Here is an 18,885-nt window from a genome sequence, read left to right as displayed (position 1 = left end):
GAATTTACTAGGCATTGAGTCGAAGCCCAAACGAATTGAAAGAATACAAGTAGAATAATTAAATCGTTAAAGCACCATTGGCTAGAGGTAGATGATTATAGAAAAAAAAACGACAAAGAATGCAGGCATCAGGTGGACGTACGTGTTGTTCCAGACATGATATCCCTGTTAAGCACACATACATGCAGGCATGCCTTTGCTTGCTCGATGCCAGACGATGGTCGCGCCGCAATGCAGACAACCTCGACCGAGTCTCATCCGATTGTTACAGATTGACTCAATCGGACGGAGCCACTTTGGTGATTGGCAGAAAACATGCCAAGCGACCTTGCTTGTTGCTGAGAAGTCGCCGGCAGCAGCAACAAGGCACAGCGAGCAAGATCAGAAGTTGCAGATCGATCGACTGGCGGCGATAGCTACTAGCTACGGCAGACAAAAAAGAAAACGGCGGCGGCGATAGGCCAGGGTAGCTATAACATCGGTTGAATAGGTCACCAACATATATTTATATGCATTGTGGCCGAGTTGGATTAGGTTTAGGATTAATTATTTTTGAAATTAATTAATTTCAGAAATAAAGTAATTTCATAAAAAAGAATAAACTTACTTTTTTAAGCCATGAAAAATATTTGGAAAGCTCCGTAAATTTAGGAAAAAATTCTTAGAGATATTTTAGAATATGAGGAACTCAAATAAGGTTTTTTTTTTAAGCTCATCATAAGATTGTTTGGAGCATCTAAAAATTAGATCATGCTCACAGCAAAGTGAGAACAGAAGCTGGAAAATTGTCCGAAAGGTTTGTAGAGATTGCTTGATGGACGAGGAACTAAAAGAAGTGCTTTGAGTGACAAAGAAAAGATTTTAGGAATCTCCTAATAAAAACTTGAGCTTAGAAACAAGGAATTTTGTTGTAGATAAAGATAAAGATGTACTGACCAAGGAAGATCGTTCTACTAAACGCAATTTTAAAAACTTTGCTTAGTCTCTACACACAAAGGAGCAACAGACAAACATCACATAAAATATATGTACCAGCATGTATGCACAACAACGTTGCTAAACCCTATGATGAATTTTAATTTAATTAAGAAAAAATTTCATTTTACTATATTTTCATGAGCACAAAAATACAAAATAAATTATTTTAGCTCTATTTTCAAAAAAGCAAAATTTAGGGTGTTACAATTCTACCCCCCTTAAGATGAATCTCGTCCCGAGATTCGGAACAGACACGGATTCCAACAGAGAAACAGAAAAAGATACTGATAACTATTTCAACTTCACAACTGGCATTCCAAATGCAAACACTTGTGTCTCGGGATCACAACTTGTGAACAAAATTTCCATAAAACGTCTATTATTCGTAATTGATCAAGGTCCATCTTGACTACCAACTTTTCACTTGCACAATCTCAAAGACGTGATAACTTAGCATGGATATGCCTCCTCAGGTAGGAGCGGACCACCTTGATACTCAATTCTTTTCCCTGATGGTGCGGTTTTAAAAAAAATTCCACTGGGTAGCACGGATCACTTCTTTGTTTGCACATAACCATAAGATATCTCAGAAGACAGTTATCACTTCATGATAGTTTAAAATGCATCTTCCAGTGGTACCAAAGTACTACCCCTCTTAAGACGAGGTTGGTTGGGGGACATTAGGGACTAATTCTCCTATCCTTTTTAGACGCTACACATCATAGTCTTTTAAATTCCTTGTACCAAGTCTCTTAATCCAGGGTTGGTTTCAACACTAAGTTCCATCTATTGGTACCTTTATCACAGTTAAGTTGTTTCACTCTGGCATCCCAATTATAGCTTCGTAAACTTTGGTGTCATCTGATCCTCATAACATAACTCTCAATCCATGAGTATCAGCAATGACATATATCTCCATTAGTATTCTCTAAATGGGATGATATTTTGAACAAACCCAGCACTTGATGTCCTTATCGATGTTCCAGTCATTAACCACTTCTTCTCATTGTAGTTCTTTAATTGGGCTACCCCCCTTAAGATAAGTCAACTAGGGGACCAAGAAAGGTAGCTTGCATGTTTTCCAGACAAGTCAACTAACATTGAGAACTTCTAACATCCCAAAGAACTTATGTGCAAGCGAACAAACATGTATCCTGAAAATTTATTATGATATAGAAACTCCAACGTAGTAAAATATGTATAACTCTTATTCTGTTAATCCAATAGAGTTGTAGATTATACCGTTAGAAAACTTATGAAATTCCCTACAACTTTTATATAGAAGACCTCCATAGGTTCTGTCTTTAAGATTAGGTAAAACAGCCAAACTTAATATCCATCCTGACAATGTCTCAGCAAGGGTGCAGTAACTTCCAGAAATTATATCTATAGCTCCTTAACTCATCTAGAGATGATCCTTACATTTTTGAAAAGGTTGGGAAATTCTGCAGAGTGTTAAATCTGGTATACTAGCCGTGCCCACGGATACGGGCGGCCCGGAAAACTGACGGAATAGATGGACACTGATGAACATGATTAATGATAATAAATGATGGTTTATTATGTTGTTTGTATGTGTTATTCTTTATTCTTGTATACATTGATCATGTGGTTATGGGATTTACTATGCTACCTTGACATTTGCTATCCAATGATAAATATGCTATCTACATATAAAAGCTAAATGCAGTCAAACCAGTGTCAGCTTATTGAGCCTCATGAACCCCTAGTTATACTTGTTGAGTACGATATGTGCTCACTCTTGCAATTTCCCCCCACATCTCAGGAGAAGTTTTGGGCTTGTGATCAACCAGTCAGTTTGATCCTGTGGAGGAGTTAATACCCGATGTTTGGAGTTGTTTATCCGCTGTTTGATACTAAAGGTTATCTCTTTTATACTAAGTACGTTATATATTTACGCATTGTCTTATGATATTACCCTTTATTTGTAGCTATATGTGAGATTTGACTTCTAAAACTCACATATGGTGCATATCTGGTTTTGTCCTTAAAATCGGGTATTACATAAAGAGACATACTTATATGTTGCATTTCTATTATAGTGAGTTGAAGAATGTGTTATAAGTTAGAGAATAAAATTATAGCGTAGTGATCTATATAATCCATTTGCATCTCACACCTTATGAATTTGAGATAAGCTTATTTGTGAGCCTAGGAAAGTTATGAAATGTCAAATTCTAAGCCAAATAGCCTAATCCATTACGTAGATTTCAATTCCTCCAAAATAAAGGGATCCAAACCACCCTTAGTTATGTCAATGAATCACCAAGCTGCAGAATTGGAGACACATGAAGAGGGAGAAGGATGGAGGGACAAGACAAAGGGGTAGAAGTTACCAAAGAGAAAGGCACTAGACAATGGCGGCAGACCTAAAGAATCAAAGCCATTAGGAGCACGGGTGACCGGCAGTGTCCGAGGGACTGACCAGTGTTGTCGGACAACTCAAGAGCTGCGGTGGTGGCTTCAGATGAGACCCGGTTTATGTGAGCGCTTAGGACGTCCTCAACAGCTAATTACTATTTGGCTAATAGCTATTATGATGCTGATCTATTTCACACAGTAAACAAAAAAAAACTTGTGAGATGAACATATAGATCTAAACTTAGAAAAATAAAAATATTTTTTACTTACACGTCAGCTAACTACGTAGTCAGCACCGTTACAACATCCTTAGAGCCAAGAGTGCACATACTCGATCGATCACGACGAGCCGATGGACAGGGACGCCGGGAGAAACGAGCGAGCCAATCATCCACGCGTCATCATCCGGTTGGGCGTCTGCACAGCGCTAGGAAAGGACCATCTGTATCCAATTGGTTTCCATGCGTATATGCCTAGATTGGAAAAGTCAGTGGGCAAATGAGTACGTGACCAGCGGACGTGTGGAACCATGAACCACAAGTAGCAGCGAATGGACGGTGGTGTTTCATTTTCCATCGTCATTTTGGATTGATCTGGACGGCTGCTGTACATGCTTCATTTCGCGTCCACCTGGGCCTTCTGGTAGAAGCAAAAATTCAACATCCCATGACTTCACCAGACCATAGTGTCAGATGCTTTTAGTTAATTTACTCTAAATACCCTCCTATAAACTCTCTTTAAAGTTTAAAATGAGGTGTTGTGGGGGACCTCTCTCGCAGTTTAATTTTTGCCTTCAAAAAAATCCATATATAGAGTTTGTTTAGCCCAACAAACTCTATATATAGGGGATTTACCAAACAAACTTCACTTATTTGCCCTATATGTAGATTGAGTTAGATATGGTGTTTTTTTAGGAACTGGAGAGGCTGTGCCCCTACCGATTAAATTTATTAAAACAACAACAAAAAGTACAAACAAGTTCAAAGGGCCAGAAGGGCTAGAAGGAAGAGCAAACTAAGGAACCTTAAAAGAGAGAGAAAAAAAAAGAGAAAACAAGGAGCATTACAAAAAGGTTTGAATCCATTGATCCAACTGAAGGCTAAGACTAGCTTTTACTCTATGCTTCTATGCTTAAGCAGGAGTAATTCTTTCTGAAATGTTTCTTTTGCCAGCGCAGGAGAGGGTTGGATTGGGTACGGTGTCCTTTGGTTCTCAAAATTTCTTAGGAAAAATTGGTCATTTCACACATACTATATTTAGCGGTGTTAGAGGCAAAATACGATTATAGGGCCAGATTGGTAATCAAAAGTTCCAGAAAGGCCGAATAGGCGGTGAGAAAATTTGTTTCATGTTGAATGTACGATGCCCGATTGCGCATGCACGGATCCATGGAGTAATTCTCAAAAAAAAAAAAAAAACAGTATACTAGTACTGTACATAGCTTCGCAATCAGAGCGTCTTTCATGCACGTGACCAGCTTGTCTCGAACAATCGACCCAAGTGACAAAATACTAGTGGAACTTGTCTCTCCATTATTGCACCTTTCATGCTCGATCGTGTCACACTGCACACATAACCATCAACCTCTCTGTTATGTCTCGCATGACTTCTACATAATTAGCAAGCACTACTTTCTCTAATAACTAGAGAAATTCCTCGCGTGTTATCGTGGGTATAAGAAAGAATATAAATATGTAAAAATACATATTGTCTAGTTGGATAACTTGTATGTTCAGAGAACATATAACTTGCTGACGTGAATGTTATAATTATATGAGCTAGTAGATTTTAATTATGTGTGATAGTGAATTGTCTAGTTAGATAACTTATATGTAAAGAGAAATAAATAGTAAGATGTGATAATAGATTGTCTAATTAGATAACTTGCATGTTAAGAGAAATAGATAGTAAAGTTTTGTTTTATAAAAATATAAGATAACATAAAAGTTTTAGCATAAATGTTATGGCTGTACGTCATCACTCACAGGCGAGAGCTGATCGTACAGGAAAAGTCAAAAGAAGTTTTCCTCTTAAAAAAAAAAGAACTTTCCCCTCAAAAAGGATATAACAAAAAACTGCACCAGCAGACTGCTCCACGTTAAGAAATCCACTCACACAACCAGCCACAACCAAAGCATGATGCCATGACGGTGCATGCATATTCCAGTCACGCCATGACTCTTCGATGCCTTGACAGCCCTGTCGTCGCGGAGCCGGCCGGATTAATCCATTTCAGTGAGGCCTTGTTTAGTTTTAATATTTTTTGCGAAATAGATATTGTAGTATTTTTATTTGTATTTGATAAATATTATCTAATTATGGATTAACCAGGTTTAAAAGATTCGTTTTCTAAATTACAGACAAACTGTATAATTAGTTATTTTTTATCTATATTTAATGTTGTATGCATATGCCGTAAGATTTAATATGATGTGAAATCTAAAAAATTTTATAAATTTTTTGACAAGTAACCAAATTCATATTAAAAGCACAAAGTTCCAATACAGAGTTAATAATTACAGAGCTGATTGTCCGAAGAACAGGGCAATCATTTTTATAGCTATGTGGTTGAATGTTCTAGCTCATCGTATAAGACAGCAACCAACGACCTAGCTTGCAGGGCTTCGGCTTCTCCTATAATAGCTCATCGTATCTCTGGTCCTGCCTCTTCGATGGTGTAGAGCCAGCGAATGCCTAGGCCGAAATGAACCGGACTAGTCGTCCTCCTGGCCCGCCAAGCGCGAGTCCTCGTCACCCCACCGGCGTCGTTATCCAGGCAATTGTCGCTCTCCAACCATCGGTCTATTCGTGTAGACTAATCTATTTGTCATTCAACAAATCAACGAATAATATTTTTTACTATAATTTATCAATCAAACAAACAAGACATTTGTTGGACACAAAGTCCAGCTCTGGGCTTAGGCCCCATTCGGAATGGAGGAAAAACACAGAAAAAGTGAAGGATTGAATTTCAGAGGAAAGGAATTGTCTGAGCGCGCTTGGAACAAAGGAATAGGTAGAGGAACAACGACGAAGCTTGTATTTTTAGGGCCTTTTTGGAACCAAGGAATCCAAAATAGAGGAATAGGAAAAAAATGTAGGAATATGATAGAGTGAAAGGTGAAAAACTATGGTATTCCAAAACACAGGAATAAATACTTTGAGCTGTTTGGATTGCAGGAATAGATTTAGTCACATGTTTCTAAGATTTCCCTTGAGTCACAACTGCAGGCCCATAGTGAGTGAGTGACCAAGCAAGCCATAAGATTTTCCTTAAGTTTAGGTGGATGCTTTTTTACCTATGTTTTGTACATGATAGGAATCCTTCCTTTGGAATGAGATATATCTTTCCTCCATTCTAAACAGCAATCTTGGAAAAATTTCCATATAAATGCATTCCTTTGAAATTTCTTTATAATTCCTCCAAACCAAACAGACAGAGGAAAGGAAAAACGAGGTCCGAGCCAAGGGAAAAATTCCTATGGTGCTTGCGCTCGCGCTTAGCGCACTAAAACCAATCTTTGCTCCTCCAATTTCCCTCTTCGCGGAACTGCAAACCACCTTCTTAGAACGAATGGGCATCACCTGCAGCTAGCGGTTGTACAACGCAGCTAGCTGCGCGCGGGCGAACGACATCGCTGTGGGGGGCAGCGCGGTGCTACGGCCGTCCAACCAAGCCACCAGAAAGAATGGCGATTGCATTGGAAGATGAACAGCAGTACGGGAGCTAGACGCACGGAGGCTTGAGCAAATTTTAATAAACAAGCCCCTGTGCGCTCCTTATTATATATATTTTTGGCCACAACTTAATTAAATTTTATTTCTCCTTATTTTATATTTTTTTGGCAACAGCGACAACTTAATTAAATTTGATCCACATGGTACACATAAAATGGCGTTCATAACTTTGATCATAACAATTTCAAGCTATTGAATCTATGAACTCAGTCTGTGTTTTTTAATATAATCTTTGTAGGGGCCAAGGCCCCTCCGGTTTCCTCAAAAGAAAAAAAAAATCTATGGACCATGGGCCATAACCATTTGTTCTACTCTAATTCTCGTAGTTTGTATTCCTATATTTCGAACAGCTATTTCAATCATTTCATGTGTTTTTCTATTTCTCTGTTTTACCATATCACTCTTACCTTTTTCTTATACTTTTGTTCCTTTCCTCCGTTTTTCATTCCTTTATTTCAAAGAGGCCCTAGTGGCCGACTCTGAATCAGAAGGAGGTCGACGAGGGAGAGGTGTGGGAGGCGGCGGGCCAAACAATAATGTCATTCATTGTGTGGTGCAAAATAGCAATATAAGGACACTCATAATACTAAAAACTTTTAGCATTTTCTATAGCATAAGATATATCGTACTAATAAACTATTCTTTCAATGCAAGATTTTGTATAACATACGTAGTACATAAGTAGTGCTAGAAACCATGTTTGCTCTCCCAACATGGTTATGAGTATCGATATCAGTGTCTTAGTTAGATTTGGTTTCTTCGATGTTCTCTCTCCTAATTAAATCACTTGCCACACGTCAGCAAATTGACTACGTGGCGCTGTAATTAATATCTATAGAAACTACTCTGTATCATAATTTCTATATTGTGACGGTCCTATAAAAGACTAAAAGCCAGAGAGAAAAGGTTGCAAATTTTCAGTACCAACTCCAAGCGATTAATGCAAAACTAAACTTTTATTTACGATATCGACTGTATGTCGATATCAAGTTTACGGTCATGTCAAATATAACCGATTTTATGTTATCCTACTAAGTCACTTGACTAAAATGTAAAAAAAAGTAACATTTACAACATAAAAATGAGCACCAATAGAAATATTAGGACATGTATTGTCACGATTTAACTCTTTTGTGTGTTGAGTTTACTTCGATTTTATTCTAACTATAAAACTATTTTAACTTTAACCAAGTTTTCTTAAAAAGTAATACGTTAGCATCCATACAAAGTTCAAATAAATACACTACCCACAAATATTTTACGGCGATTAATAAAATTAATTTAATGACATAGAGATTGGTAAAATTTCTATAGTTTTGATTAAAATTAGAGTGATATTTCACTTAGGATAAAATCAAAACAAGCTATAATTTCAAATAGAGATAATACTATTTTCTACTACTATAAATTAGACAGATTTAGGAAACTCTTGTATTCCAGAACCGGATAGAGTAGTTTAGACTTTCTCGTACATAGGTTACGTAGGATTTAATGAATTTGCGACATGTGATGTATACTGCTACTGTCGGTACGACAACGGTGCCGCCCCAATTTAATTTCACACAGAGAGAGAGTCAAATTCTGACAGTGACGGGATCAAGGAGGCTGGTTCAGAGGAACTGTGAGTTGGGCCGTGGGGGGCTGTTGGGCTGGTCCGAAGACATGCTCCCTAGCCATTTGGCCCGGGGGGAGGGGGTTTGTCTGTCGGAAAACGAGTGCACTTCTATTGTTAGTATGGAATTACATTTATATCCCTATCAAAAGTACATCGACGTGTAATCATTGCTCTTTGAAAATAGGGAAATTAGTAGATTTAGGTGGTCCATAAGTAAAAAGTGCTTTTATTATGGGGATAAAATTTGAATGTTATAAGTGTATTTATTTTGGGACCGAGGGAGTATATTATAAAAATGTATTTTCAGAATTTTTATTACCTCTTTTTATGTGTTCTATTCTAAGTTATAAGTTTATTTTGGTTCTATACTACTGTAGGTAAGACATCCCTAACTTTAGCCAAGGCCTTGTTTAGTTCAACCCGAAATCCAAAAAGTTTTCAAGATTCCCCGTCACATCGAATCTTGTGGCACATGCATGAAGCATTAAATATAGACGAAAACAAAAACTAATTACACAGTTTGTCTGTAAATCACGAGACGAATCTTTTGATCCTAGTTAGCTCATGATTGGATAATATTTGTCAAATAAAAATGAAAGTGCTACAGTAGCGAAATCCGAAATTTTTTCGGAACTAAACAAGGCCCAAGCTTTTAGAAAAAAATATAACATTTCAGAGTTTAAATAAATATATTATAAAAAAACCTATGTTATAGACAATTTAGTATAATTAATTTGATGTTATATTTCTAGAAATCTCATCAAAGTGAGAAAGCTTTGACTTAGTTAGAAAAAGAAACTAAAATAAAACAAAGAGAATATAGGCTACAAATTGGTCAAACTTCAGCACGGATGGATCGTAGTAGTTTTAGACTTCCTCGTATATAGGCTAAGGAGGAGGATGGAAGATCTAATGAATTCGCCCTAGGAAATTGAATAGGGAATTGGAAAAACTAATTGTATTATAGGACAAACTTGTTAGCTTGAGTTTTTCTTCTGAATCTATCAAACATTCAGTAGCGTTTTTTATAATAAATCAGTAAATATTACTTTTATTAGTCATGACTCATGTTTCATGAGAGTGTCATGCACATTAAATCGAGTGTCATATAAGCAAAATTGATGATTTGGTATAGGGTCATTAAATGAAGGAGTTTCATTAGACGAGAGAGGAGTTTTATCATCATGAAACCGGTTACGTAGTTTATACTCTTGATAACTGTGTCATGAAACTATGCATTAAGAATTTCAGGGTTAAATTGAAATTCTTTTTGTATAATTATGAAAATGTGTCATGAATCAAGCCAATAGGAGTGTCTCGCTCGGAGGTACAGTACAGTACGGAATTAAAGACAATGAGAGCGCCAGATTAGAAAAGTCAGCAGGGCACCCGTTACGTGGGCGTGTGGTCCAATCCATGGATCACACAAAAAAAGCAGAGAATATTTTTTTTGAGTGTTTCATTTTCAATCGTGCTTCTGATTTTGATTGGGCAGGACGGCTGCTGTATGTGCTTCATTTTCACGTACGGCCGGCCTTGTCTAGAAGCAAACATTCAACATCTCGTACGTCTGACTGGTTATATTATTGATACAGTAGGTTTAATATAAAAGACCAGGGTTATCCAAAAATATATATAATGATGTCACGGTTAAATTGAAATTCTTTTTTGTATAATTTCATCATGATTGGCTGACCCAACAAATTGGGGCTAGACTTGTGAATTTGATCATCGACAACCTTTAGAAGATTGTCAATCCAAGGTTCGTGACCTACTACGACTGCTGCCTATTCCAAATTTTAAGTCGTTCTGTCATTTTTTTTTATTTATCTTCCACAATACAATATGCATTTTGAGTTGAATTGAGGAAATATCAGAGTAGATCTGAATCCGAGACTATATATTGTTTTATATTCATATTCAAAAATATTTATGTCTGTATTTGAATGCAAATTAAAATACACTAAAAATGATATCCGAATCCAATTTTATACTAAATCGATCTATTTGCATCTCTATCTTTATTTAATCATTTATCTAGATGGTTTAGATTTGGATCGAAGATCGTACTACTGATATTTTTGTTTTTGTAACGAGGTATTAATTGTTCTTTTTTATAGGATCAGGTAGTAGGCTATTAATCTGCGCAACTGTGTGCATGCATGGATCCGTGGAGTAATCAACGGTACTTTTAGTACTTTAATAGGTTCGCAATCAGAGCATCTTTCAAGCACGTGATGCATATCTCTAATAATCGACCCAGTGAAAAAAAGACTAGTGGCATATGGAGCTTGTGGCTCCGTTATTTGCAGCTTCATGCTCGTGTCACACACATAAACATAACCATCAATCTCCGTTCACGCCTGTCTTCTTCTGGAAAATAGACAAGCACTACTTACTCTCTCTAATTATTTTATTACAAACTTCCGGCACAAATGTCATGGCTGTCCTAGAACTCTACGTACAGTGTCTTGTCTCCACAGAAAATCTTGTCCATAGATTCTTGTCTTGACTTGTCTTTGTAACGGTTCGAGCTACCTAGGCTCACCAGTCACCACTCATCAGGCGAGGGCTGATCGTACAAGGAAAAGTCAACATAACTTTTTTGTGATATTTTATTTGGATGACTATGTAACTACTATACATTGATGAAGTAGGTTATGGTGAAATTTAAGGCCTTTGCTGCGGTACTCCCAACTGACTGTGGATCGTCATCTATTACCTCCTACGATCATCTAAAATCCACTGTAATCAATGATTGAAGTGGAGATATAGACATCCAAATAAGTTGTAAGAGAAAAAACTGCATCAACAAATTACCTCTGTTTCAAAGACACATGCTCACGGAAATCCGCTCACACAACCAAGCATGATGCCATGACGGGGCATGTACATACATCAACTGTGACTCTTCGCGCATGATTGCTACCTGGTTACATTTCGATAACAAAGTTTCCTCTACATTTTCGCTTGTAATACCCGATTTTAAGAACAAAACCAGATATGCACCATATGTGAGTCTTAGAAGCCAAATCTCACATATAGCTACAAATAAGGGGTAATATCAAAAGACAATGCAAAAATTATATAACGTACATAATATAAAAGAGATAACCTTTGATAGCAAACAACGGATAGACAACTCCAAACTCCGGGTATTAACTTCTCTCTACAGGATCCAACTGACTGGTTGATCACAAGCCTAAACTCCTCCTGAAGTTTGGGGGAAATAGCAAGAGTGAGTCCATGTCGAACTCCACAAGTATAGCAACTAGATTGTATAGCTCCCACAATCTCATGATCAATGTGACATAAGTAATGTAAAGCATTAAACAATAAACAATGAGTATATTTAACACACAAGAATCATCACCCTTAATGTAGATGTCCCCAAGGCCGCTCCTGACCGTGAGCTCGGCTAGTATACTAGTTTTTAACCCTCTGCAGAGGTTGCACATCTTTACCCATGAGTCATGATTTACCCTTTCGCCCGAGGTGATCAGCCTCTTAACCCACTTCCAAGGAAGGTCGGCAGGGATCACTATGAAGCCTTTCAAAAGTTCGTCTAACATGTTAGGGCCGCAAGGTTTCCTTTGCGCGCAGATATAGAGCCCCCCTTCCGATGGCACAATGACTCGCAGCCTATACACATACAGACAGAGGCCACACTATACCCAAAACGGTTCAGCCCCTCCGCCCTTTCGGGTAACCTCTAACAAGCTAGAAAAGGTCTTCATACTGAGCTAAAGCCAGAGCCATTATAGCCCTCATGGTTGCACTGTTGTCCCGGGTGATCACGTACAGACAAATCATCAAGTTGCTAAAAAGTCATTTTTATCGTTTATTACTTAACATTAATCTAGTCACAGGATCATGGTCACAGAAATAAAATCCAAATACTATACTTGCCTTAATCCAATTGCTCTTGCTTATCCTTTTGCTTCAGCTGGTCTTACTTGTTGCCAAAGCTCTTATCTTGATCACCAAAAACTGCTCTCCGACTAAACTCGATCATCGATCACACAAACAATCGAAGAAAACATACACGAAGCAAACAAGGCTACAATTAGAACAGTACACCAATCAATAAAAAGGTCTGAAAACAAATATACGCAGCCCCAATCATGCAGACACGAAAAGCACACTAATCGGAGTTACGATGAATAAGAAACGACTACCGAGACTTTTATATTATATTAAAAAGACTATATATACTTGATTTATTATTTTAATTGAGCAAAACTATGTAAAAAGTTATTTAGGTTAGGTTAAAAAAATAATTTAATCCAAAAACTAACCTAAAACTACTCATATTTTATTTATAAACTGTGTCATATAATTTAATCAAATTAAACGTTATTTTTGCAAAAGAAAAAAACATATATGAAAGCAACTAATTGAGTTATCACATATGCAACGTATTTAAACTAAGCAAACTTAGAAATATATTTAAGTTTATTGTTAATAGCATTTATTAATAAAAAGCCACGGTGTAAACCCATGTTTGTTTTAAATTGCAAAAGAAGTTCCTATACTTTAATTAAATTAATATTTAATTATGATAAATATATAAACATATGGCATGGCAAACATCTCTACTAACTTATAGATCATGTGGTCATAAATACAACACAAAAGAACAAACCGAAAAGAGTCAAAAGGATGAAACGCATAGACGCTAGGAGTACGACTGTAACATCTATTATTGTAATCAAGAGTTATTTAATAGATCAGCAGGACATAACTATATGGAATTAACATAACAGGGTTGATTAACCGAAAGCAACATGGCATAGAAGATAGGACCTGCCCTAGCACGTCTTGAAGCTTCGCTCGTTCCTAGTAGAAGCTTCTCTCCAGGTGGGCATCAACCAACAGAAACAACGGCAAGGTGACAGGCAGCAGCATCGGCATCGCAGGGGCTGGTGCACCACGTCGACGTCGTAGGAGTGTTGGGCACGTACAGGAGCCGGAAATAAGGTGGACTGCATTGGCTTGGTTGGAGCTTAGAGAGGATGACCACCACAGCGGGGGCGGCCGGGGAAGATGTACTGCACGTCTCGGCAACGAAGTATGAAGCAGAGAGACAAAATATTATTTACTACTTTAAGAGATTTTTAAACTAGACTCTCTTTATGTAGTTTTGGTGTAATTTGACCAAGGGGTTAGTACATATATATAGGGAGAGAAACTCCCCACCTCCGCGTCAACTAGCGATATGGTACTAATTGATTTGCAACCTTTATTTTTACTAATAGGCCTAACTAATTATTAAGCCCATTAGTAAAGAAAACATTTGGCCTTTGAATCATGATGACGTTGGCCTAGGGTAAAATGAAGGATTTATTATTTTCGAGATTAATTATTTTCATAGATAAAATAATTCTAGAAAAGTCCAGAATTAGTAGTTAAGCCACGAAAAATACTTCAAAAGCTCCGAAAATTTGGGAAAAATTCTCAGAAACAATATGAAACATGAAGAACCCAAATAAAGTATCTGGGGCTCATGATAAGATAATTTGGAGCATCTAAAATTTAGATTATGCTCCACGGAAAAGGCCAGAAAAATTCCCGAGAAGTTTATAGAGATTGGTTGATGGACCAGGAACTAAAAGAAGTGCTTTGAGTGACAAAGAAAATATTTTAGGAAGGTCCTAATCAAAATTTGAGCTTAGAAACAAGGAATTTGGTTGTAGATAAAAGATAAATACGTGCCAAATAAGGAAGATCGATCTACTAAACGTATTTTAAATATTTTTCTTACTATCAACACATAAAGGAGCAACAAGCATCACTTCAAAACATATGCACCAGCATGTATGCATAATAATATTGCTATGCCTTATAATAAATTTTAATTTAATAAAAAATATTATTTTTCCTATATTTTCATGAGCACAAAAATACAAAATTAAATAATTTTATCTATATTTCAAAAGGAATAAATTTTAGGGTGTTACATCGCTTCAAACCCAATTTCTAGCATGTTATTACCCAATGGTTGAATAGTCCGTAATAGGTTTTTTCTTCTTCTTGCAAGGTTTGTGATTGTTAGCTCCTAGTTAACTCCCTTTGTAACTCCTTCTCATGGTTGTTTTCTTAATATTTGTGTCCGGAGAGGGTGGCTCCACACAGTATTCCTTGTCAAAAGGAAAATCCATTCCAATGGGCAACCAGCGGTCTACTTTGGTACTTTGGCAGCACGTTGGCTTCTCCTAAAAACACTCACGCTTTTCTATAGAGTAGATTTTTTGGTGGAGTTAAAGTTGCTTTAGAAAATTTTCGGCAAACACGATGTAGCGTTTTATGTAGTTTATATCAAGTTTAGGAGCAGGAGTCGAGAAAAATCATGTTTTTACATGATTTATTCAGTTTTTTTATTTAGAGCTGTTTAAGCACCTACTGTTTGATAGGACTTAATGGAATGAGAGCTAGAGTAGTGCCATACACACAAGTGTTGCCTTGATTTTTCCTCAGGAGCGGATCTAGCAATCTACCGTGTTCTGGCGACCACCATACCTCATTGCGATTGAAAACACCACCGTGGTGCCTGACGAGTCCTACTTGAGGTAATCCCTCTGCTCTAAAATAGAAGTCGTTCTTGCTTCGTGAGAAATCAACTTTTTTTTTTTAACTTTGACTCAATTATATATAAACAAATATTAATATTTATACTATGTAATTAGTATCTTTAGATAGAATTGTTGAATATACTTTCATAATAAACTTATTTGAAGATATAATATTGTACATATTTTCTACTCTCTCCATCCCAAATTGTAAGTCATTCTAAGAATCTTGGAGAGTCAAACTTTTCAAAGTTTGACCAAATTTATATGATAAAATAATAATTATTATGATACCAACTAAATATCATTAGATTCTTCCTTAATTATATTTTCATAGTATACTCACTTTACGTTACAAATCTTAGTATTTCACTCTATAATTTTGGTCAAACATGAAAATTCTTTGACTCTCCAAGATTTTTGGAATGACTTACAATTTGGGATGGAGGGAGTACAAACCTAGCTGAAGTTGAACAAATTTAGCCTACACATATCCCGTAATGATTTTTTTCTAGGATGGAGGGAGTAAATGACAACGTATCAAGTGGATAGGATGAAAATAGTCGAAAAAAGAGGATCGGATGAGAAGCAACAATTGGAACCAACATTGTGAAAAAAGAAAGCCCCCTAACAAGATGGTGAATGATTTTGTTTTTGCCATCTTACCAATTTGCTTCCTAGGTGCCACACTCACCAATTGATCGTGGTTCTGCTATTTGTTGGTGATTGAAAATTCTTTGCTCTACCATAAGATCATCATTTGTCATATATAGTACTTTGTTAATGAATGGCTATACATATATTTATAACACTACATTATAGTCCCATGCTTCGTTACACAAATTAGTAATACTAGCAAATATGCCCGTGCGTTGCAACGGGAGAATAACATCAAATAACCATAGACAGAGATGAGATAATGTTGTATATATCTTTTTATAAAATTTAAAGTCTATTTTCAGTCAATTTAAAGAATAAAAAAAAGTAAACTAATAGGACAAACACTTTGCATCTAGGCCTCTAACTTTTTATTCTCAATATGCTCTGAAATGTACAGAAGATTTTACAATGGGACCCTAAAAAAGCTTCTATTCTTTTTTTTCCTCTTCCACGAGGCTGATTCTGGACCGACTCCGATTGTGGAAGGACGCGGAGCTGAAGAAAAGTTTTACAGACTAAAATTTTTATAATTATATATTAGAGATATATTTAAAAATATAAAAGAAATTAAAAAAAGAATACACAGCCACAAAACCCTAGTGGGCCAGCCGGCCCACCAGGCACACACACATCACACGGCGCCGCACGCACACACACACGCAGCAACAGGGCCCGGCAGGCGACAAGCTGCATCCGGCAAGCAGCAGGCGGCAGGTGGCTTTGGCAAGCTGCAGGCGGTTCGCGGCGTCGTGCGCAACCGCAGCGGGCGGCTTCAGCAAGCAACGGGCGCCCGCAGCGCGGGACGGGCGGCAGTGGCGGACCCGGAAACGAACCAAGAGGAGGGCTAAATAACATAGGCTAAATTTTTTTTGCTCAATGCAGTACACTAATAGATATAGCTAAGATTGATAATTCAATATTGATTAAAAATGTTTAAAGGCAAAGATTCATAGAATAAGCATAAAAAATACCAAATATATAGAATCTTTTGAAAAAAAAGAAAAACTTGTTAAAAGATTTTTGAGTCCAAGAGGGGGGCTGCAGCCACCCCAGCCCCCCCCCCCTTGGGTCCGCCAATGACGGGCGGCTGTGGGAAGCGGCGGGCGGCAAGTCGAGCTCGTTGCTTGCGTCATGCGCAACTGGATCCGGCGTGCGGGTGCCGGGTGCAGCTTCCTTGTTGTTCTCTGCTGCAGCTTCCTGCGGCTTCCCTGCTGCAACTTCCCAGCAAGCGGCGGGTGGCTGCAGCTTCCAGACATGCGGCAAGTCGGCAACCGGATCCGTCGTGCTCCAGGGCTCCAGGCTTTCCTTATTCTTAATAGTAGATTCTTTTTTTTTCCTCTTTTACATGACCAATTCCAGACGGACTCGGATTGCGGGCGGAAAGAGGGGAGCGGACAGAAAGTTTGGGTGGAGTGAAATTTTCGCAATTAAGTATTAGGGATAGATAGATAGAGTTCGCCATAGGTGAATTTTTTTTTTCTGGATCCGTCTATGTTTTCCCTCCTTCTAGCTAAATCTCAGCCTTACATGGTCATGAGCCAACGGTGAAGATGGTTACCTGAAAACATACTATATTTCAGACATGTTTGTAATATTTTTGTTATATAAATGAGAATTATATGATCTCCTAAAAAGATTTTAACTCCTCTGCTGCTCCATTGGTGTGTCCTACTTGGAGCAGCAGAACAATCCAGCCTCATTAAATTACGAACGTTCACCCATAACAAATCAAACGATCAATTTTCAGACATACCTTATTTGGAAAAAAAAATCCCACCACTTTCTCTTTTTGGCAACCAGTTAGCAAAATTTCAGAAAATCAGCCAACCGCGCATGCACAACGCTTCTTCCGCATAGCGCCTCCACATTCATGCACGCTTTTTAAGGACGGTTGACATCATAGAAAAAGAGAAATATTTATTCAAAATACTATAACTTCTGAATGGTGTATCTTTTTTAATTTCGTCTGCACTGATGTGTGCGACGCGACCAGACGAAAAAAACTAGACCCCACTTTGCACATGTTTCGAAGATTTTTTCTGTTACCATTTATGTATATTAACTTACATCATATAACTTATGTCATGAAAGTTATAAAATATAACTTATGCGAAAAACTAAAATCTTAAGAGTTAAAACATTGTTTATGTATAAAAAGTTATTAAACTCAAAGGAATAAATTAACTAACTTGTGCCAAAACTGCAAACACAATAGTCATTAACATACAAATGAATGAACCAAATTCTAGAAACACAAAAAATTATGAAACACAACTTATGTAAAGTTAGACGTATAAGTTATATTTAAAACTTATAAGTTATACAACTTGATGAATGGTTTAGATGTAAAGGCATATAAATTATATTCAAAACTTAAATGTATAAATTAATATCACAACGTATTAGTAGAATATGCTAAGTTATATGTTATAAATTATTTTTATAAGTTATAGCCTATAAATTATATGTTATTTTATTATACACATAAATTACTAATAAAATAAAATTCTTTAAAACTTATGGTCTAGTTTTGTTTGTCTCGTCACATAGAACACAGTGATGCAGATGAAAATAAAAAATAGATACACTATTCAAAAGTTATAACATTTTAAAATAAATATTTTGCTTTTTTTTAACCGGACATCAGCATTGATGTCAATGCATGGGAGGGAGTTAAACTTGATCGTCTGTTGAATCATTCGCTCAGAATGAATACATTAAACGACCATAGAAGTGGATTTGGGAGAACCGTCGCCGCTCCTGCCGTACACACACCATCCGCCAATCCAGTGCGCGCGTCACCACCGGCCCACCAATAACTTTTCGTTTGGCTCGCGTGATTGGTGATATTTGGGCTTTACAAAGGGACCACGTATATCATTCTTCCTGGACTAGACAGGCGCCGGACACTTGCCGTTTAAAAAAAAAATATTTTTATAAAAA

This window comes from Sorghum bicolor, chromosome 7 (genome assembly GCF_000003195.3).
Source record: "Sorghum bicolor cultivar BTx623 chromosome 7, Sorghum_bicolor_NCBIv3, whole genome shotgun sequence".
Taxonomy (NCBI): Eukaryota; Viridiplantae; Streptophyta; class Magnoliopsida; order Poales; family Poaceae; genus Sorghum; species Sorghum bicolor.
The sequence above is the reverse complement of the archived record's forward strand: the minus strand, read 5'-3'. Positions refer to the sequence as shown.